We start from the raw sequence: 24567 nt of genomic DNA, 5'->3' as shown, positions 1-24567 counted from the left end.
GAAAGCATGACAGATTTTTAGTTCCAGGGCATCATATATAAAAACAAAAAGAGTCTGGAATCTAAAATTTGTAGAGGCAATGCATCTAATGATGACCATGTCTAATTTATGATCGAGTGTAGCCACATCCAAACCACAATTAATATAAATTACAGTTTTTCTAAGTTTCTTGGAACACTTTTAATATTTGCAAACCAGAAAGTAAACGGTTCCCTGGTGGTCTAGTGGTTAGGATGCGGCGCTTTCAACGCTGCGGCCCAGGTTCGAGCCCCGGTCAGGGAACCAACCCCAGCCATTAGGGTTGCACAAGCCTTAGTGCCGGTCCCAAGCCTGGATAAATGGGGAGGGTTGCATTAGGAAGGGCATCCAGCGTAAAAACATGTGCCAAATCAAACATGCGGATGGTCCGCTGTGTGACCACTAATGGGAGAAGCCGAAAGAAAGATTGATTTGCAAACCAGTAAGTGCATTTCTCAAAACAATTAGTACAAACGGCTATAAAACAGTGAATTTCTTGAAAAAGACTGTACTTTTTACCAAATCCTTAGTTAATCTCTCTAAAGGAATGACAAGTCATTGTTCACAAACAAGATCATTAAAATGTTTAGTCATGTTGTCAGTATAAAGGTGCACAGTTTCAGTGTTTCCTAATGTAAATTATGGTTTGGGTTACAATGATCATCATTACTCATTACTGCTTTTATGATGCGCACAAGTGACTACATCATGTGGAGGTTGAACAAGTATTTCTGAGAATTTCTTTTACGATCTGAAAAACACTCAAATGGTCCATAGCAACTAAGTAAATATCTAATATTATAAATATTATAGTAATTAATATTAGCTTTTATAATAATAGCTATAGAAAAGTCGTACATCTCTGCATTTTTTTTCTTTACTAATCAAATTATTGAGACTCCGAGCATCTGCAAATAGGATGATTTGCATTTCATTTTGAGTAAAAAAAACAATTACAGTCTTTAAAACTGTGAATTTACCAAATATGATAATTGTGGAACAAAAATGGAAGGAACAATGGAAAGAAGCTCATTTAAGTCAGAAACTAAATAAAAATGAAATTTTAAAATCAAAATCCTTTTTTTAATTTTTTTAATTTTTATTTAGTTTCTGACTTGGATGAGCTTCATTCCATTGTTCCCTCGTTTTTGTTCAATTTTTTCTTCTCTCGGCTGCTTCTATTAGGGGTCGCCACAGCGGATCATCCGTCTCCATACCCCCACTCCCCCCACCTGTCTCTACATTTGCCTCTTTCAAACCAAGTACTTGCAGGTCTTTCCTCACTACATCCATAAACCTCCTCCTTGGTCTTCCTCTATTCCTCCTTCCTGGTGGCACTCATTTACATTTACATTTGCGGCATTTAGCAGACGCCCTTATCCAGAGCGACGTACAAAAGTGCTTTGAGTCTCTAGTAATGAATAAATCTACACTGGTACGCAAAATTACAAACTTAATATAAATATAACCCTTGAATTTTACAAGCTTGGAAGTGCTAATATACAGTACAGACCAAATGTTTGGACACACCTTCTCATTCAAAGAGTTTTCTTTATTTTCATGACTATGAAAATTGTAGAGTCACACTGAAGGCATCAAGGGCTATTTGACCAAGAAGGAGAGTGATGGGGTGCTGCACCAGATGACCTGGCCTCCACAGTCACCGGACCTGAACCCAATCGAGATGGTTTAGAGGGGAGCTGAACCGCAGAGTGAAGGCAAAAGGGCCAACAAGTGCCAAGCATCTCTCGGGGAACTCCTTCAAGACTGTTGGAAGACCATTTCAGGTGACTACCTCTTGAAGCTCATCAAGAGAATGCCAAGAGTGTGCAAAGCAGTAATCAAAGCAAAAGGTGGCTACTTTGAAGAACCTAGAATATGACATTTTTCAGTTGTTTCACACTTTTTTGTTATGTATATAATTCCATATATAATTCCACATGTGTTAATTCATAGTTTTGATGCCTTCAGTGTGAATCTACAATTTTCATAGTCATGAAAATAAAGAAAACTCTTTGAATGAGAAGGTGTGTCCAAAATTTTGGTCTGTACTGTAAGTATTTCAGGAAGAGGTAGGTCTTCAGTCGTCGCTTTAAGAGCACTCCACAGCATAGCAAATGCCCTGGAGTGAAGCTAGCGTCAGCTCCACTGCATGCGTATTTTATAGCTTCCTGGTCGTGACCTCACCCCGCCGGTGAGGTCGCATCTTGCCGTTCGCTGGATTTCACACGGAAACATCATAGTCCATGGAGACCCCTGTCTGACCTCTTCCATCAATCTGTCCATCACCACTGCAAACAGGAAAGGGCTCAAAGCCTTGATGCTTGATGCAGTCTAATTTCCACCTTGAACCAGTCTGTTGTTCCTACTGCACACCTTGTACAATACCACAACTCCTCTTTTAGGACCCTGTCGTACACTTTCTCTAAATCCACAAACACACATTGCAACTCCTTCTGACCTCCTCTATACTTCTCCATCAACATTCTCAAAGCAAATAATGCATCTGTGGTGCTCTTCCTCGGCTTCCATAGCATACTGTTGTTCACACCTCTTCTCTCAGCCTGGCTTTTACTACTCTTTCCCATAACTTCATGGTGCGACTAAACAACTTAATTCCCCTGTAGTTACTGCAGGTCTGCACATCTGCCTTATTCTTAAAGATCGGTACCAGCACACTCGTTCTCCATTCCTCAGGCATCAAATCAAATCAAATCAAATCAAATCAAATCAAATCAAATCAAATCAAATCAAATCAAATTTTATTTGTCACATACACATACATACAGGGTACGGCATGCAGTGAAATGCTTTTTACGACTGTCCGGCATGAGGGAATAAAATGGGGTGAAAAAAATGAAACAAAGAAAAAGAAGGCAGATAAATAAAGTATAAAAACTATATAAAAATAAGAATATATAAAGATATAAAGATTATATATATATATATATATATATATATATATATATATATATATATATATATATATATATAAAAAAAAATGCTTATGGCAGTGAGCAGTTAAACAGTAAACAACAGTTAACAATTTAAGCATGGTTTTTGATTGTCCATAAAGTGTCCGTGTGCGGTATGGTGTGGTGCAAAGTGTCCATAAGTGTCCATGTGCGGAATGGTGTGGTGCAAAGTGTCCATAAGTGTCTGTGTGTGGTATGGTAAGGTGTAAAGTGTCCGTGTGCAGAATGGTGTGGTACAAAAGTATAAAATGTAAAGTGCACAGTCCAGTGTCTAAAGTGTCGTAGCACGAAAAGGTAAAAAAAAAGTAAGATATGTGCAGGGAAAAAGGGTCTGATAATGCAGAGAGTGGGCCAGTTTTTTTTTAGATCCTGGGTTTCCTAGTTTCCTGGTTTAAACTCCGAATGGCCTGCGGTAAGAAGCTCCTCCTCATTCTATCTGTGTTCGCTTTCAGGGAGCGGAAGCATTTCCCTGAATGCAACAAAGAAAAGAGTCCATTGTTGGGATGGCTGAGGTCCTTCACAATCTTCCTAGCTCTGGTCCGGCACCGCGTGCTGTAGATGTCCTGCAGGTTAGGAAGCTCGGTGTGGATGGTACAGTCAGCTGAACGCACAACCCTCTGGAGGGCTTGCCTGTCCTGCATGTTGCTGTTCCCGAACCAGGAAGTGATGCTACCCATCAGAACGCTCTCAATAAGTGGGTTTAGAAAGTCTTTAGCACCTGAGAGGGTAGTTTAAAGTCCCTTAAGCGTCTCAGATGGTACAGACGCTGCCGGGCCTTCTTCACCAAGGTGTTGATGTGACAGGACCAAGACAGGTCCTGTGTGATGTGAACACCTAGGTACCGGAAAATGTCCAGTCTCTCCACTGGGGTCCCGTGGATATTTAGCGGTTGGTATGACCGCTCCTGCTTCGTGCTGAAGTCCACGATCAACTCCTTAGTCTTGCTGACGTTCAGGAGAAGGTTGTTCTCCTGGCACCATCTCTCCAGGTTTTTAACCTCCTGTAGGTAGGCCGTCTCGTCGTTGTTGGAGATCAGGCCGACCACAACAGTGTCATCAGCAAACTTGATGATGGTTGTGGAGTTGGAAGTGGGCACACAGTCATATGTGTACAGTGAGTACAGCAGGGGGCTCAGAACACAACCCTAGGGAGCTCCAGTGCGGGTGAGGGTGGATGAAGTGTGTTTTCCCACCCTTACGGCTTGTGGTCTGTCTGTCAGAAAGTTAGAGATCAATTGGCACCGCGGCAGGCTGAGTCCCAGGACCTCCAACTTAGAGGTGAGTGTGGAGGGAATTATAGTGTTGAATGTTGAACTGTAGTCCACAAACAGCATCTTTGTATAATTCCCTCATTGTATTTGCTCATTGTAGTGTGGAGGAGATGTGCAATGGTGTTCTCAGTGGAACGGTTCTGACGGTACGCGAACTGTAGTGGGTCCAGTGTGTCTGGAAGTGATGCAGTAATGAAGTCTCTGACCAGTCTTTCAAAGCACTTCATCACTACTGAGGTTAAAGCTACAGGGTGATAGTCGTTAAGGCAGGCGGGCTGGGGTTTCTTCGGGACAGGAACAATGGTGGACTGTTTGAAACATGAGGGGACAACAGACTGTTCCAGTGAGAGGTTAAATATCTCAGTGAACACCGGTGCTAGCTGGTCAGCGCAGGCTTTCAGAACCCGACCTGTGATGCCATCTGGTCCTGCTGCCTTCCTGGTATTCACTCTCTTAAATGCCCTCCTCACGTCATGCTCCGAGATGGTGAACGTGTTTACTTCTCCGGGTCTCTCGGCGTGCACACTGGTTGTGCCGCTAGCGCCACTAGCGTGGTTAGCTACAGCTTCGAAATGAGCGTAAAAGGTGTTTAGCTTGTCTGCCAGAGAAGCGTCCGCATTCACCATTCTGGAAGATGGTGTTTTATAGTCCGTTATTTTTTTTAGTCCCTGCCACAGGCTACTAGAGCCACCATGTTGGAACTGTGACTCTAGTTTCCTCCCGTAGTGGCGTTTTGCATCCTTCACCGCTCTGCAAACACTGTAAGACACAACCTTGTACTCATCCATGTCCCCGGTGGCGAGCCCCATGTTGTAGGCAGCAGAGCGGGATCTCAGAGCATCACGGATGGTTTTATCCAACCACAGCTTCTGGTTGGGAAACGTTCTGATGGTGGTTTTTTGACCGTATCATCCGCTAGTTTCCCAATGAATCCCACAACCGCTTCTGTAAACATGTTGACGTCATCAGAGCTGCGCCGGAACATGTCCCAGTCTGCATCATCCAAAGTGTCCTGCAGAGCGGCCACCGATTGGTCAGTCCAGCACGTGACCTCCCTCTGAACCGGAGCTTCCTGTTTCAGCCTTTGTTTGTAAACAGGCATGGGGAAGATGGCGGCATGGTCCGATTTCCCAAACGGTGGACATGATTGTGCCTTGTAGCTGTTCTTGAATAGTTTGTAGCAGTGGTCCAGTGTCCTTTCACCCCTGGTGGGGCAGGTGATGTGCTGATGAAAGTTCGATAGTGCGCGCTTGAGGTTGGCACTGTTGAAATCTCCTACCACAATGAGCGCAGCGTCCTGATGCTGTGTTTGGTGAAGAGTTAGTGTCTCGTGCAAATCCCATACTGCAGTGTCTGTGTCTATGTCCGCTTGAGGTGGAATATAAACGGCACTGACTATGACCGAACTGAATACCCGAGGTAGATAAAAGGGCCGACATTTGATGGTCAGTAGTTCCAGATTTGGTGTACAGGAGCGTGAAAGAGGAACGATGCTCGCGCTGTCACACCAGTGGTTGTTCACCATCAGACACACTCTACCTCCTCTTGACTTCCCCGACTCCAATGTTCTGTCCATGCGGTAGACCGAGAAAAACTCAGCCGGCTGGATGCCGTGGTCCGGTACCGCTGGGTATAGCCATGTCTCGGTGAAGCAGAGAAGGTTGCAGTTCTGACTGTCCCTCTGGAACATGACCCTTGCCCTGAGGTCATCGAGCTTGTTCTCCAGTGACTGGACGTTGGCTAACAGTATACTAGGTAAGGGAGCACGGTGTGCACGTGCCCTCAGCCTGTTCCTGGCGCCTGCTCGTTTCCCTCGTGGACGCCGGTACAGGTCGCGTCCTTTGTTCTCCCTCAGGATCTCGCTCGGCCAGCATGGGTCAGGGTTTAAAAACAGAGAAAGGTGAGTGCATTGTACACCAATAGATATGAGTGTCTCTTTCATATCTAATGATGTCCATCTTGTGTAAATGGAACTAAAACTAATTTAATAAAAGTATAAAATAAACAAAAAAAGAAAAAATGTAGCCGGAGCAGTCATGACGGCAGCCGACCTCACCGGCGCCATCTTGATAATAGGCATTCTCTCACCTTCCAAAATCTTGTTAAACAATCTCGTTAAAAACTTCACTGCCATTTCTCTTAAACATCTCCATGCTTCTACAGGTATGTCATCTGATCCAACTGACTTTCCACTCTTCATCCTCTTAGTTGCTTCTCTCACCTCCTCCTTCTCCATCTCCACACCATCCAACCTTTTTCTTTACCTTCAAAACCATCCTAAAGACCACCATCTGATGCTGTCTAGCTACACTGTCTACACTCTAAAAAATAAAAAGTTGAGTTAACTTAAAAAATTTAGTAAATTTGCTGCAAAGCAATTTTGAGTTTACTCAACTTCCATGGTTAAAGTTATGCCAAATCATTGTAGAAAATGGATTGAAACTGCTATCTTAAGTTAGGTATACCTTCCTCAGTAAGTTCATCTAACCTTCCTCAGTAGGTACATCTAACTAGTCATCATGAGTTTGTTCAAATTTAAAAAGGGGGTTGAGTGAACTTTAAAAAACCTGAAGTTCAGTAAGTTCAGCTTTGCAGCAAATTTACTAAATTTTTTAAGTTGGTTCAACTTAATTTTCTTCTTTTAATTTACAGCTTTAAATGTTTCATTCAAACTTCTTTCACAAATTCCTGTTTGGCACAGGAATTTCACATTAATAATCAAACACAGATATTGCAAATTATACTCTAAACACAATGAAAAAAAGACATTTTTTTTGAGAAAAATGTTTATTTTACAATTTTGCCAAGCGACACATTCCCTGTCAACATGAACTGCAAAAATTGGATTCAGATAGTTTTTTATCTAGTCATCAAAATATAATAAATAATTGAAAATAAAATATATATAAAATTGAAATAAAATAAAAGGCAAAAAAGGCAATCTTGTAATGACTTTAAAGTGCTGGAGTAAAATAAATTGTTCTCAAAGTGCCAGAATAATCTTAAAATGCTCCAAAAATAAACAAGCAGAGTTTCAACACATTCGTTAGAGCAATGAAGTATTAACTGTTATAAACAAAACTTGAAAGTCATTAAACCTTACATTAAAACTCAAAACTGACTTTGGCATATGTTGTACTGTAATACAGCTACTAAACAAACAGGAACAAATCAGTACTTGCACTTTTGATTAGCCATCTGAACTGCCGCTACTTCAACTTTACCAATTTGTTTTGAATCACTGGACTCTTGCAGAGCACTGGTGGTCAAGGCCAATAAACACTTTCTGAATAGTTTCAAAAGTGTATTTTAGTTCTTCAGGATAGCTAATGATTTTGATGGCATAAATCAAGTCAAATAGGAGAGCAACAGCTGTAGGGACGTCTTGCACATTATCCAGCACAACTTGCTCCTCTAAAACTACAGACAGGCACCTTACATTTGGGTTTGAATGGATGGTGGCAACGTCATCTTCAACGACAGTTAAGACCCCCTTCTTCATCCCTTTTGTGTGAGTGTCTTCTGGGTCTGTGTCCTGCAGTAAAAATCAGCATAAACACAGAATCAAAACCCATTTTTAATTGATAGAGTTCTGCTGGACCACAAAGAGATTTTTATATTGTTTAAGATAGGTCACTCAAAATCACACATGCCACAATTTTCCATTGTGTTTGCTTGGATATACACCATGTTGCCAAAAGTATTGGGACACCCCTTCTAATGAACAGGTTTGACTACTTTAGTAATTTCCATGAGTACAAATCTTAATGTTTAAGCATATGATGAGATTCGATGGAATTGTGTGCATCTAATTTTATAGCAACAGTTTGGACAGGACCCTTTTCTATTCTAATATAGCAATGCTGCTGTGTATGAAAAGGTTTAAAAAAGAAATTACTGATTCAGTCAGTGTGGAAGAACTTGACTGGTCTGCAGAAAGCAATGGCTTAATCCCAGATGAACATCTCTGGTGGGACTTATATGCAGACATTGAGCCAAAAACTAATCACCAAACACTAATGACTTCTACTTACACTATATGGACAAAAGTATTGGGACACACTCTTCATTAGAACAGAAAAAGGCACTTCCAAAACTGTGGCAACAAAGATAAAAACATAATTCATGTATTTACAAATTGTATTTCCATCTCTGTTGCAACAGAGATGGAAATACAATTTGTAAATACATGAATTATGTTCCAACAGCTTTGGAAGTGTATAAAATGACTACCCATATGTACAAGTCATTGGTGTTTGGTTTGAGTTTTTGGCTCAAGCTCTACATTTACAGTGACATCAAAGGTGTTCAGATGAGATTAGGACTTGGCTTCATGCAGACCAGTCAAGTTCTTCCACACTGAATAAATCAATAATTTCCTTTTGAACCTTGCCTTATACACAGAGGCATTTTAATGTTAGAAAAGAAAACTTTTGGCAATATAGTGTAACACTTAATTTGTGGTGTCAGACTCATTACTGATAAGTATTCAACTAGGATTATTTAATAAATACATTTTTGCCAACACTTTGCCTACGCCATTCTACTCTTTCCCCTGACGTTTGGCTTATAGAACAGTTATCAGATTAGTTTCGGACACCAGACAAAACTGTTTTCTCTTTACAGGATCTGGATAGTACCTCAGGTATAGGATAATATGCCTATAACAGACTGATAGCACACTTACCAGGCAAGACTTCAGAAAGTTTCCAGACTTTTCCCCTCATAAACAAAGGTAGACTTTTGAGAGCTGTAGGTTTATTTTGAGCAGCACACCAGAAGCATGAAAGACACAGAAAAAGTTAAAACCTTCAGATTTATGCTTCCGAGATATGTGGCTACTAAAAGTTGAAAGGACATTGGTTGTCAACTCACAATCTTTAAAAGGACAAGTGACTGTGTCATGCCTCCTCAAAGGATTACAACTGGGATGGCTGACAAACATCTTTAATCACATAACTCACATGAAAAATTACATCTTGTCAAAAGTGTTTTAAATGCACCTAAAGTTTTAAAAGTGCAGATGCAGTCAGTATACAAGCAAGGATGCTGCTGGGATCGCCCTAGATAGTGCCAAAACCTGTAGTGTTTCAAAAGGACCTCTCTGCTACTGTGGGCAAATCTGCATTCCAAACCTATGAAAAGAAAAACAAACACAGTTTGACATGTGCAGTAATACATTCCATCTAAATTGACATAAATTGTTTAAAATACAACATAAATATTACATACAAAAAATGAGAATATACAATGAATCACATTCAAAGCAAAAGAATAATACCAAATTACATTGAACTAGTTAAATGGTGCTAAGAAGAACTATGCTAAAAAACACTAAGCTCCTGAAATACTAGACATTTGCTGATAATTCAACATGATATTTTTCAGTATTTTAGACCGAATGTTATGTAAAGCACGTTACGTTTTACGTCTAAGATCAGAAATAACCACACGGTTAACAAGGTTAAGAATACTCTATAACTTACTGAAATGTAAAATGCTGTTTTTTCCCAATTTTTTATAATACTAACGACTTACCTTGTTGATTGTGTAAGGGTCTTCAGTCATGGAGATCGCATTTTTCCCGTAAGTAGTGCTCTGTTTCATGGCGTAGCTGGATGATCAATAATCACGTGTTTAGCCTTAACGTTAGCCAAAACTGATTTACAGAAAGCAAAACGTAGCCGGTAAAATAGTACTGACCAGCTGGCAGAGGATTCTGTCTGGTCTGAAAGCCTCCCTCTAATGCAAATCAAGCAAAGATTTATCCAAAAAGAACGATTCATTCTCAATTTAGCATTTGTAATTAGCATTAGGTGTATGACTGTGTTTCTTATGTCTTTTGTATGCTTCTTTAATGACTTAAATACTAGAGATTCTATTAACTCCATCCACAACACACAATCCATTTAAATATAGTTTATTGTAATAACTATAACTTATACAAAAATTGTGTATTTTAAAACATTTCACTCACATTTTGCAAAGTGAACTGAACATGACCTTCAAATGAAGCTGTCTAAGCTCATTGCAAAATATCATTACATTTCTTAAAATAGTCTTTCCAAAAACAACGTTACATTTTACGATAAGCATTTGTGTAATATATTTAGGTTATTTTCAATCATAAAACTTAAAGAAATCAGAGAACATCCAGCCCCTTCTAAAATGCAGTTGATGAGGGGAAACCCTGTGCACAATGCTAGGGAAACAGTGAATCGCTTGAATGAAGAAATCAAAATGTTACGTTTTCCCAACTTAATTGTTTATTTTTATTGGACAAAATAGTAGTAAACATGCAGTTAAATTTTTTTATGAGTAAACTCAACACACTGCTCAAAAATATGTCCACCTAACTTATAATTTTAAACTGAGTTAACAATTTGCAAGTTGGATTTTTTACAGTGTACATAATAGATCTTTGAAAACTAAATAAACTTTTCATGCCTGCATGCATAAAATAAAAATCATATACAGGTCAAGGCCTTGCAAGACCATAACATACACTACATAACGGAACAAAACTATTATAAACTAAGACACCTTCCCTTTCCAGCCATATATTGTTTGCTCTTCCCCAAACTGTTAGCACAAAGATTATAGCACACATTTGTATTGGACATCTTTAAATGTTATAGCATACAATTTTTCCTTTGCTTGACCTAGGAGACCCAAGCTTGTATTAGCATGACAATTACCCTTTGCACAAAGCCAGCTGAATCTAGTGGAACATCTAACCAGGAGAGTGAAGATAACAGCAAATGGGGACTAAATGTGGATTATGATGTTCAAAAAGCAGAAATTAATCTTATGGTCGGGTGTCCACACACTTTAGTGCATATAGCAATGCAATGTATTAGAATTTGTGTATTAATACTCATTTGCCTTGCAGCCAAACTACTGTCCATCAGAACTCATCCCATACTCACATTCATCCCATAGCAGATCTACACAAGAAATACTTACAGGGTTTCTTCTCTCTTGAGAGGATCAGTGCAGGGTTCTCAGAGTTTAATCAGAGCAGAGGGGGTTTGACTGGATTTCTCAGCTGAAGGTCACCGGGTTGAACGCGATTGTGGCAGCGGGTGGACAGGTAGGTAACACCTGCTCCTAATGAGCTCATTAGCTAAACCTCAGCTCTTGGCAAGCGAGTCGAACAGCTGGGAGGGAACTGCTGCGATGGCGCTTGGCTGGAGATCAGGATCGGGCCGTCAAGTTACTCTTAGTGTTTGTGGTAAAATGTAATCAGAGGCAGGCATGTGGTGTTTCTTAGGTCTGATACATTATTAATAGACATTATTGTATGAAGAATGATGGCCTACACACACACACACACACACACACACACACACACACACACACACACACATATCAAAAGACATTTTTAATTATTTATAAGCCTGTATTATTTTTTAGAAATCATTTTCCGAAGAGCTACACTTATAATAACAAGTAATTATAATCAAATTCACACACACACACACACACACACACACACACACACACACACACACACACATATTACAATTACATATATGCAGGGTTTTCAAGTCAAACCCAGGACTTTTTAGTCCCAGTTTGATTTAAATAAAAATGTAACACAACTCAGCCCTGGGCCACGTATTATACAGAGTGAGCTTGGATCATGAGAATCTCTTGATGAGTTCTGCCGTCTCATCATTTGGTCTTTTCCCCCCTTTTTTCTACAAGCTTTCCAGCAGTGAAGTCATTGTTGCTAGGGCTAGCTTGAGGTCGTAATCTAGCTATGCATAGAAAGAAAAGTGCAACTAAAACAAATGTGGGAAATTGGCACAAGCGGAAATAAAAGGAAAAAACACTGCATACTGCGAAAGTCAATAAAATGGGGAAAAGATTTTATTTTCTTTGTGTGGCTCGGTACCAAATGCTTCATGACCCAGTGCTGGTACATGGTTCAGGCATCCCTACATTACAGCATGTGCCATCTCAATCACTGCTGGTGAAGTCTTAGTTTTGTTTTTGGGGTGTGTATTAGTCATTTTGTTGTATTGGAGAATTCTGCTTGGCCATAATATTAATAATAATAATAATAATAATAATAATAATAATAATAATAATAATAATAATGTTGAGGATATTGATCGTGCAATGCTGGATCTTAGTGACCATTTAGAGCACATCAAACCTTTCATTTGATTAAACAACCAGCATAACACATTATCCATTTGTGTATCTCCAAATATGTACAGTAGATGTGAAAGTGTTTAGCACTTTATGCAGTGTCCAAGATAAGTATATACAGACAGGAAGTGTTATGAGAAGTGATTTCTCGGGGTTGTGAATGTAGCTTCATGTCCTGAGGGTAAAATATGTGTGAAATAGCGCGTTTGCTCATTTCACTGCCTCGAACTGGCGACACGTCCTCAAAATCTCAGCTCACAGAAGCACATCAGACATGTTTTGGTAAAAGCACATTATGTTTTCTCGCCATCTCAGCTCACTCTATTAGCAGACTTCTGCACTTCCTGCCAAGGAGGTTCGAGAAAAGTGCCAGACTAAAAACACCAGTCACTCACTTGACTGTGAGATGAATCGGAAAGCAATATGAGGATCAGAGAGTCAATAGGGAATGTTGTGTCGCATATGCGGAACGTTCTCCAGAAATCAGAAGGACTCAGAATCATTAGCAGCTCTGTTGTTCTCAGTTATTCAATTTCTAACAAGATTGTAGGAACTCCATTTAGAAATCTATAATTCATTCTACATTATTTTTACATTCTGTAAAAGTGAGCTCTATGAAGATATGCTTTAAATGGTTTGGGATGGAAGATCTCCTGACGTAGAGCTCCGACTCGTAACCCTACTGAACACCTTTGGAAGAAAATTGCACCTTTCTCACCTCACCAACATCAGTACCCGATTTTACTATCATCTCCACAAATCTCCACAAATCTATTGGAACATCTTCCCAAAACAGTGGAAAATTGTCAGGTCAAAAGATCTCATGGTCAGGTGTCCACAAACTTGTTTCCATTCTTCTGCTGAAACCTTGATGCAACTATGCCCAGAGTTTCTTTTTAAGACCAACAGGAGCTTGAGAGGAACTACACCATGGTGTGCAGTGTATTATGCATATAGCATATATGTGGATGGAAGTATAAATAAAGTATAATCCATCACGTTGGTCCTTTCATGTCCCCTTGTCCAGTCTAATGCCTGCCCTTCTTATTTCTCTCTCTGACCTTCTGTTGCTGTTGCTCACCTGAGGCTTGACCTGGTCTCTGTGCCAGCTGTGTGAGACACTTCATTACCCCACTGACTGCAGGCCTGGAAAACTCTGCCCTTCCACCCTGCAGTTCATAACACACACACATGCTCACACACCCAGTGCAGCAGAATCATATCTATATTAATAAATGTAGAGAAGTAATAGTAATAACATTACTCTGAATTCTGGATTGTAATTGGCCAGGAGGTGTTAATATTGTAATGTCTTTCTCTCTGGATGTCTAGTAAGTGCATTACAAAGCATCAGGTGCTCCAGAATGCAGCAGCAAGAGTCCAGAACCAGAAAATATGACATCATTGATGTCATCGCCGGCAGATATATAAAAATAAAATAGAATAAATCAAATTGATGCTGTGCAATTTTATTATATTGATTAAAATGAGTAATCGATTAAATCGGCACAAATAAAACTGATTAAATGAAAATAATAAATGGAAAAATGTCATTAAATAATATACTTATGTTACACCTTATTTGGAAAAATACAGATGTGTATACAAGTGTGTGTGTGTGTGTGTGTGTGTGTGTGTGTGTGTGTGTGTGTGTGTGTTTTAAATTTAAAATTACATTTTCTAACGATATCATCTTTTTAACTGTTCTATTTATTTTAGCATACATTAACAAATGTCTTCATTCCTTCCATCTTTTCTTCCATTCACTTTCTCAATATGCAGAATTGTCAGGATTTTCTCATTTAAAGAGAAATTCTTGACTCTGTACTTAAAACACTAAAGAATCCATATTGCTAAACTGTCGTAAAAATGGCGGCGATTTCAGGCGCAAAAACAAAATCTTAGTTAAACAACACACTATAAATCGTATTTCCAGTAACCACAGTGACACTGCGCTAACTCTAGTTTATTTTTTATACTCCTGGCATTGTTGTGTATGTTTAAGTTGAATAATAATAATACAAACCAAAACTGACACTGCGCACAAAGGGCTAGGCGGAGACTAAACAAACTTGCGGTACTTCCTGAGAGAACTCGGATATGAACCGTGTTCTGCACGTAAAAAAGCATTGCATTCGGTACACACGTGCACCAAAAAGTTCAGCACTTAAGTAGGCCTTGTGAATGAGGTTCAGGTGTGGATTGTTAGTACGTAGGAGAGGCACTACGTACGGGTGGGGTGCCGAGATCAGGCGAAGCCGGTGGATCACTGACACACACCTAGTAGAGGGTCAAATGTTCTGAACTCAAGATCTCAGTTTCCAAAACTTTGTCATTGAGTCATTGAATTTTTTGTATTAATTCAAGCCTTTAATCAATAGGTTTTTTTGAGGTAAAGGAGCAGATCTGGAGTTATCATGATTGCATGTATGATTGAAAGGGTTGTTTATAAAAAAAAACGCCATTTCACGAGGAGATATTTGCCAGACAATGTTGAGATCTGAGCTGAAACAAAAAAATTTGTATGGAGGGAAAAGGGAGAATTAGCTGAGTGAGATAAACAGAGCAAACCAATATTTAGTTAAAGCTTCATCGTATAAAAACACGTCCCGACGTATATCAAAACCTTTCCATGTCCTTTATAATTACCCATCAATGCGTTCAATGCTATGTCTCTTTCAAACCATAAAGCTTTCATGCTTTTACACAGAACCCATTGAATTGACATGAATGTGCTATTGGGAGCGCAGAATAAGTGTTTTTGTTTAGGGGGGTTTATTTCAGATGCTTAGAGAGCAGTGTATCATCGGCGTCGTTCAATGCGATTTACTAATGTTCCTGATTTCCCCTGTGCGTTTGCTCCACGCACAAAATCCAGAGGCTTTCCGTGCGTCGTGAACATATTTAACCAATGAAATTAGCACTTGGAGTCATTTATTCAGTCGGGGGGCTTTAATTAAATTCCGTTTGAAATAAAGAGGATGTAATTAGCGCTGCGATAGCACGGCATAAACGTGTGAACTCGCTAACGGTATTGTTGGAGGAAGGGCGGCACTTTTGCCCTCATGAGATTTAAGAGACTGCGCTTAGATTAATGGAACCTTTAGGCATGAGTGATATCAATAGTGAGTACAATACAATATATGGACAACAATTTCTGGCCCCTGATTAGTATGTGCTTTTTTTGATCATCCCATTCCACATCTCCAGTTCCTGTTATTATATGCTATACTTTTCTGGAAAGATGTTCTACAAGATTTTTGGAGTGTGCTTGTGTGAGATTTATTCAGCCACAAGGGTGTTAGAAAAGTCAGATACTGATGTAGGTGAGGTGAGGAGACCTGCAGTCAGCATTCACATTCATGGTTTGGGTCTCGTAGTCCAAGTGAAGAGAAAATTGCATGCTACCGCATCCAAAGACATCATATACGCTTGTATATGTGTTTTTACTGTATATAGGTTTTGTGTATTTATTTATTAATATGATGGATATATGATGATTATATTTAATATAATTTAATATATTTATAACAATCAAATTAGTCTAATATTAGGCTCATCCTTTAAATGTGTACAATGACTTTTTTTTGCTTGTTCATCATATTAATAAATCAATTCTCTTCACAAATTCACTGATAAATGCTAATAATCCTAAAATATTTAAATAATAATAATAATTATTATTATGGAGCTGGCTTTGTGCACAGGCGTATTGTCATGTATGAACATGTCTTGGTCAAGTGCTCTTGCATCCAAAGACGTCCTACACAATTGTGTGCCTTTAAGCTTAGTGGTTACATTTTGAGAAAGAACCCATAAATAGCTGAAAAAGCCAGTCGTTTTGACCGTATGGCATATGTCTGATTTATTAACACGGCTTAATGCTCAAGGGCCTGTAATGTGTGTAATGTTTTTTAATGATTTATAATCACACTCTTGGTGGCACACAAATGAGGACAGGTTCTTTTAAGTCTGGATCCTCATACCATCTAAGGGAGTTTTTTCTTGCCACACTTGCTCCAGGCTTGCTCATTAGGATAAATACACATCATTTAATTATATTCAAATTGAATATTCCATTGTGAAAGATGCAATAGAAATTAAATTTATTATACATTTTCACGGATGCAGTAGCAGATTTGCAGGTTTCAATGAGAAACAGGAAGACAAATCCAGAACAATTAAAAATTAAAAATCCAGAATTGAATAATTGAGAATAAAATCAAGAATTAAGAACAAGGGCATGGAGTCTATAGTCAGTAGAGGTATAATTTTTTTGTGTATATATGAATGTGTTTGTGTGTGTGTGTGTGTGTGTGTGTGTGTGTGTGTCTGAAATATTAACCCAGTACCCAGTACGTAGAGGAGTTGCACAGGGTCAGAATAATGTTCTGGGGAATAAGTCCAGATAACAATGTGTTATTTATTATGCATTTTAAGAGCCACGATCCTAATGTACATATGACACTATTATATATATATATATATATATATATACTGTATATATGCAGAATTGCATTCAAATGCAGTAGAGACTCCAGAATGCTCACTTCTCTCCCAAATAGATTAACTGCTATTTAAGATGCCCACCAATAACAGAAATAAAACACACAAGTTTCATCTGTTATCAAACATTTAAAAAAATCATGTGCAGGAACATTTCAGTGACCACGAGATTAAACACAGTTTGGTTGAGTAAAGGAATAAGTCAGGATGCTCAACATTTTGCAGACTTTAGACTCTACTAGAAACTTAGAAACACCATCTCAGGGTTACAAAAGTTCTTATCTTGAGAAAGTTCTTATCTTGAGAAAGTTCTTATCTTGAGAAAGTTCTTATCTTGAGAAAGTTCTTATCTTGAGAAAGTTCTTATCTTGCTCGGCGTTGGAGTCGCATTGGAACCAAAATGAGACTCTGGCATCCTATCAAATGACTGCATCTCTTCCTTCCTTCCTTCCTTCCTTCCTTCCTTCCTTCCTTCCTTCTTTCTTTCTTTCTTTCTTTCTTTCTTTCTTTCTTTCTTTCTTTCTTTCTTTCAATTTTCCTTCATTCCTTCCTCCCTTGTTCACTAAAGTAATTCTGTGTGATATCACCTTTATTAGCAATACAAAAACTGCATGCTGGCATGAGATTGAGGTTGATGTAACTGTTACTGCCCCAGAGATTAGTTCCTAATAATGAAAATGCACTTTTTCTGCATCATATACACCCTGATTCTAGATTATGAGCTTAACATGTTTCATTTTTGCTTTCATTTTTGACAAGACCTGCAAAGACCACCCTCCTACTACACACACACACTCACACACACACACACACACACACACACACACACACACACACACACACACACACATAAAGCCCTCTCAGTTTCCATTGTATTACCTGCAATGTCAGGAAGAACACTGAGAAATGACTCAAGGAGCTTTGTGACAGTATGGGAGGAGATGACGCGGTCCTACTCTAATTACTCATTTAATGCTGTTCACGAGCGCAGAAGAATTTAATTGACTGTTTTATGCTAACTTTGACAACCCTGTATACGTGCTGTGTATAACACCGTCCCCGTGTGTGTGTTAATGTACAGGAGAATCCGTTAAGGTATAAGGATGTGCAAGTGAGCTGCTCAGGGACTGAATAAAAATAATAATTAGTGTTTTACAGCGAGCTTTTCCCACCATGCCGGTGCTTTCGGACACCTCAGCTACTTCAGATGGAGATCAGTAGGGGGCACTGTGACCGTAATCTTACAGGGGAAGTGGTGGAGCAGTGTTGAAGGCTCTGGATTACTTCCTGGAATCTGGCAGTACCAGTTCAAGCCCTGGTACTGCCAGCTGCCACTCTTGGGCCCCATGAGCAAGGCCCTTAACTCCATTTGTGCCCCATGGGTGCTGTATTATGGCTGACCCCAAACTCTTATCCCAGCTTCCTAACATTTTTTTTTTAGATCTGCTTTCACTGATTTCACTGTGCTGTAATGTATATGTGACAAGTAAAAAGTCTCTCTTTTAAATTGGACTTTGTATCGAAAGGTCAAAAGTTCAAATCCTAGAACAACCAGGCTGCCACTGCTGGGCCCTTGAGTAAGGCCTTTAACCCTTTAGCTGCTTAGTTGTAAGTGACTGTGGGGCGCAGTATCCTGGCTGACCCTGAGCTTGACCCCAGCTTCCGAACATCGCGGAATATGCGAAGGAAGAATTTCCCTGTGGGATCAATAAAGTATTCTTAAAAAATTAATTAGACTATTAATAGTATTTGGGTAAAAATATCTAATCACATGGCTATGATGTACGTGCCACAGAATGACCTTAAGGTCTCAAGAAAGCATCCTGTGGTGATGTTTCTGGACTTCTGTAAAGGTCTGAGCACCACTGTTCAGACCGCACTATATTTGCTTTTCTCAGTCAATAGTGTGTTTACACCGTAATTGGTTAAAACCTTGAGTAGAAGTTATTGATGTATATTTGGGACAGAAGTGAGCGTTTTGGTGTCTCAATTTCAATTCGTGCAATTAACGGAAAGGTCAAGTGCAGAACGCGGACGCTGGAGCAGATGCCCATGAGACGGCTGACATTTACGCAGAGTCTCAGACCCTACTATGGGGGTGAGCTGTAAATAAGGCAAGAAAACATACACTACACTACGACAGCGTTTTAGTGGCATGTAAAAAAAATGATTAAGAATAAACTCGTAGCATTACGAGAATAAAGTCAAACCTATGAGAAGAAAGTTTTAGCAATACAAGAAAAAGTCAGAATTACCAGAATAAAGTCGAAATGATGACAATAAACTGGTACCAATACGAGAATAAAGTCGAAACTACTAAAATAAGTTTTGTAGCAATAAGAGATTAAAGTCGTAGCATTACAAGAATAAAGTAGAAATTACGAGAATAAATTTGTAGCAATACGAGAATAAAGTAAAAATTATAAGAATAACGTCATACAAATAAAGTCGTAGCAATACGAGAATAAAATTGAAAGTAAGAAATTAAAGTCATATCAATACTAGAAAGAAGTCGAAAAGTCGGGGGCTAATGCTATCTCATGCGTTCTTTCATGCCGTTATTAAAAATTTTAAAGAGTTGGATTCTCATGCTAAGCATAGGCAAAGTAAAAGAAAATAACGATTTGGACGTATCCACGTGTCAAATACACCCCTTCTGAGTTTGTATATGTTTTGGAAAGTTTTTTAAATCATGATGGGTGGAATTCCTTGTATTCCTTCAACCAGAGCGAGAGCAAGATCACCACGCTTCATTCAGTTTCTGAACTCATCAGCAGCACTGCACATGACTTACTCGAGAAGAACATTTTCTAAAGGAGTGTGGTTTTGGATTTGAGGGAATAAACCTTTTTCAGTATTTACCATATGGTGGGAGCTTAGTGGTTAAGGCATTAGGCTTTGGATCTGAAGGTCATGAGTTTAAATCCCAGCCACACTAATGGGCCCCTGAGAAAGGCCCATAACTCACACCATAGCTGCTGAGTTGTATGAATGAGATAAATGTAAGTCGCCCTGGATACGAGCATCTACCAAATACCATCAATGTAACTGTAGCATATAGACATGTCCTGCTGTAGTCATTTGTTGCTGCTGTGGGTTTTGTAATGAAATGTTCAATTTCAGACTCTGATATTTATGTCTGGATCTGAGTTTTAGTCCTAGTTCATTTAAGACTATACATTTTTTGTTGCTATTTGATTTATATTGATGTCACAGCTTTCAGACGATCTTTAGCTCCATCCACCCCACGCCTCAAGGAGCTCGGCTCACTGATTGGTTGATGGGCTAAGAGCAAACACTGAACCTTACTGAAACTTACAAAAAATAAAGAAGTAGATGGACAGCAGGTCAACCATTTGGGTTTTGCCTCCTGGATTTGTTAAGTGCTGGAACATTCGACAAAAATCTATACTGATAGTTTTTCCGGCTTCCAGTCCGCTGTCATTAAGAGAGCGGCCTCTAGAGGCGAATCGCTGATGCCACGTGCTGTTCATTTTTACACATTAGACTGCTCTATATTATATGTATTATTTATCATTTATTAATTATATAATTTCATTTATTAATGCATTTATTTATATTTATTTCCTTTTGCACATTTTCATAATTGAGTACTGTTTTTTGTTTTTGTAATAAAGTCAGTTCTCTTTTACTTTTGGTGTTATATTTGTACGATCCAGCTTAGCTATCTTTATAATTTAATATCGCTAATCGCTAATGCAGACCAGCTGAAAGTGTAATGCTGTCGAATAGAAAGTTTAAAGTGTGTGCTCACTGTCTGAATTCTGAATCTGCAAGATTTTTTTTTTTGCTGCGAAAGTGCCCAGTGCAGCCAGATAATTCTAATGTGAGTTCGTTGAAAAATCGTTAAATGGAAGGAATCGGAGCAGAACAAACGCTGGCAGCACTTTTTATTTTCTAATCACTGTAGGCATACTGTTCGCATGCTTCAGCTTCAGAGAGGGAGTTTTCAGAACCGGTGTCAGAAGCCTGATCTCTCTTCATCTTCATCCAATTATAAAGAATCTCTCTATTTCTCTCTCTCTATCTCCATATCACTTACCTTCCTTCATAACCTCTCTCTTTCTTTCTTTCTTTCTTTCTTTCTTGCTAGCTGTCTCTCCTTAGATCTCTGACTACCTTTCTGTCTTTACCCCCCTTTTTCTTTTGTTTAGTCTTTCTCTTTCACTTCCTTTGCGAGCTAAAATTTTCTTTGTCTTTATCTCCATTTCTCTGTCTTTTTCTCTCTCTTATCCCTCCTACACCTTTTCTTTCTTTCTTTCTTTCTTTCTTTCTTTCTTTCTTTCTTTCTTTCTTTCTTTCTTTCTTTCTTATATTCCCTGTTTATCCTGTGCTATCTCCCTTTCTGTCTGTGGTTATCTTTCATTACAAATTGAGGTCAGTATTTGGGATGATTGTTAACAATATTGAGAAAATATCTATAGAAAACAATTGACAAATATATAATTAAAAAAAACTGAAATTTCAATTCAATTCATTTTTATTTGTATAGCGCTTTTAACAATGAACATTGTCTCAAAGCAGCTTTACACAGAACATGTGGTGATTAAAAGTGAATATGTTCTTTATATGTGTAAGTTTGTCCCTGATGAGTGAGCCGGTGGCGACTGTAGCAAGGAAAAACTCCCCGAGATGGCATAAGGAAGAAACCTTGAGAGGAACCAGACTCAAGAGGGAACCCGTCCTCATCTGGGTTGTGCCGAATGTCCATTTATAGCAGATATACGATGTTGCGGGGTACAGTGATGATGATCAGAAGTGAAAAGTAGTCCTGAGTCAGTGTAGGAGACTGTTGACACTAACTACAGTCCAATCCGTCCTCAAAGCGCCCGTTCTTACTCCGGAAAAAATGCAAGAGGACAAAAGTTTAAGCTTCAAGGTTCAGAATAATCATGGAAACTACATAAAATATATATCGCGTGGCATAATTTTTTAAAAATATTTGCATCGGTATGACGTAAAAGCATGGCAGAGGTGGAGCTGCATCTTCTTGGAGACAGAACAGGAAAAGGATGTTTGTTTTTATTTCAGCTTTTTCTTTTTTTTTCTTTTTTTTTGCACTAATAAGGCCTGTTTGTAAAAGGGCTATGCATTTGAAGTTAAGTAAACTTAAGTAAATTGATGATTTGCTGTCTGTCTATCTGTACCACTTTGAATTTCATAGTGTAATATTTTTCCATTGCATCGTATCGCATTGTGTTGAATTCAATAAAAAAATAAAAAATCGGATCACACTGCATCGTAATAGATGTGAATCGTATCGTATCACGTCGGTCGCTGCTTCGTATGTATCTTAAATGTAACTAAATGAGAATTCTGATAAATTTATGGAGATTGTGTCCAATTGTCCAGTGAAATGTGATCAGAGCAAAAACTAGTTTCTGAACAGGTTCTAAGTAACTGGTATCTCTCTCTCTCTCATCCTCTCTTTTGTTAGACCACTTTTATAATTTTGGCCACACTCTTCCAGATTTTTTTATTTTTTTGTTTTTATGTGCAGCTCTGTACTCTTGTGCTCTCCATGGAAACAGTGGCCTGAGTGTCTCTGTGTGGGTGTGAACACACTCAAAATGAAAAAACAAAACAAAAAAACGCAACTGTAGGTTTATTAAAAGCGTAGGTAACACTATATTTTAGGGATCAGGAATAAGCCAGTAAGCAATGACCAATTATGGACGTGTATGAAATAGATATAAAATATTTTCCCCGTTCTAAAGTAAACATTTGTTGTTTAATAATAAACAAATGCAATAAATGCAATAAGAAGAGACATTAAATGTTGCATTGAAGAACTGCATTTATTGTTTTATAGTTCAAAAAGGAAACAGACATCTTAAATAGTCAGAGTTAATATGCAAATAATTTAAATATGTTTTTAATTGTAACAATTTTGAACATTAATTTAAAATGAAAGTACTCCTTCGGGTCAATTTGAACAGGGCACACGTTTTATATTTATTTCATACTTATAAACTACACATTTAAACGGTGAACTGGAAACTTATTAAGTGTGTATTTTACCCTATACAAGTTACTATTAACTTTAATTTCTAGCTAATAAGTGCATCGTTCTGACAGAAACAAGGCTAAAGTCTAAACAAAAAAAAATAGAATTTACCAGTTAATGCCTTATAAATAGTTTGTAATAGCTTACACATCTATAATTTGTCATTAACAAAAGCAGTTATTAGTCATTAATTACTGGCAAATTTTTTATCCCTAAAATAAATTGTTACCAAAGTGTAAATAAGAGGGGAAATTGTGTATGATATATGGTGTAACATACACTGGAATGCTGTAGTGTTTGAAAAAAAAACAAAAAAAACGAATGGGGATGGAGGAGCAGACGGGGATGATGCTGTTGGCCCCCCACTCAGGATTGTTGAGGGTGGTGAGAGGGGCCATCTCTTAACCCAGAAATCCCCCAGGTCTGTTTTATCTTCTTTAACTGGGGCTCCTGTCTCTTTCTTCTTTTTGGATCTGTCCAATTCATCCTGATGTCCTACCTCTGGGTGGAATTCTCTTCAATAGGAGATCATTCTGCAGGAGGATGGTTCCACCTCAACAGCATAATTTCAATTAAGTTCCTGAGTCTGCCACAGTCTGCTACAATGGTTTAGGACCACAGTTTGCATGAACAGTCCTGAATTTAAGCAGAAGTTTTCTTGCTCATACCATCTCAGGGATTTTTTTCTTGACACAGTCACCATTGTTTGTAAGAAACAAATTTATAGGCAGTAAACCTATACAGACTGGAATTAAAGCCAAAATCCACATCAGAATTCACCCTAGTCCCCTGTGTTAGCAGATCCATTGACTCCTATGTCTTGTACCAAAATTTTTTTTCCACTCCGTTCAGTTAACACCAGTTTGGCTTGTTCGGGGCCCCAGCGATGTTTCAACACCTCATGGACCGAATTCTTCGACCCTATAATAAGAATTTGCAACACTTGGGTCATGGGCAAGTGTGTCCCCAAATTGATAAGATATCAGCGATTGCAGCCTGCCTAAGGCCTAAGACCAAAAAGAAGGTAAGACGGTTCCTGGGGCTGGCTATTAGCGGAGGTTTGTCCCTAATTACTTCTACAGCAGTTTAAGCTGCAGGAGCTTGTCTGTTGGATCGGACCACATGGGCCAGCCTTCGCTCCCCACGTGCATCAATGTGCTTCGGCAGCATATGACCCTGTTGCTGGTTCACCACTGTTTCTTCCTTGGACCACTTTTGATAGATACGGACCACTGCAGACCAGGAACACCCCACAAGAGCTGCAGTTTTAGAGATGCTCTGACCCAGTCATCTAACCGTCACAATTTGTCAAACTCGCTCAAATCCTTACATTTGCCCATTTGTCCTGCTTCTAACAGATCAACTTTGAGGACAAAATATTCAATTGCTGCCTAATATATACCATGTAATAACAGGTGCTATGATGAAGAGATATTCAGTATTATTCATTTTACCGCTCATAATGTTATGCCTGATAAGTGTAGTGTAGCAGTAAAGGGCATCCAGTGTAAAACGTGCCAAATAAAATATGCAGATCACAAACCTGAATTGCATACTGGATCGGTTGAGGCCAGGGTCACCAACAACCGTCACAGGTATTGTTAGCCAAC

At 38.8% G+C, this 24567-nt stretch overlaps 1 long non-coding RNA gene and 1 other non-coding gene across 2 annotated transcripts; one reads left to right on the top strand and one right to left on the bottom strand.

The window, feature by feature from the left end:
• The first annotated feature begins 210 nt into the window (after nucleotides 1-210).
• Nucleotides 211-282, top strand: trnae-uuc. The gene has a single exon. It is a non-coding gene; the product is annotated as a tRNA-Glu (tRNA).
• Nucleotides 283-7486: 7204 nt separating this feature from the next.
• Nucleotides 7487-9182, bottom strand: LOC124392852. The gene is made up of 2 exons (XR_006927231.1): nucleotides 8951-9182; nucleotides 7487-7798 (listed from the first exon to the last, which is right to left on the bottom strand). It is a non-coding gene; the product is annotated as an uncharacterized LOC124392852 (long non-coding RNA).
• Between the last annotated feature and the right edge of the window lie 15385 nt (nucleotides 9183-24567).

The sequence above is a fragment of the Silurus meridionalis genome, chromosome 10, assembly GCF_014805685.1.
Source record: "Silurus meridionalis isolate SWU-2019-XX chromosome 10, ASM1480568v1, whole genome shotgun sequence".
NCBI lineage: Eukaryota > Metazoa > Chordata > Actinopteri > Siluriformes > Siluridae > Silurus > Silurus meridionalis.
This window is presented reverse-complemented; position numbering and strand designations above follow the sequence as displayed.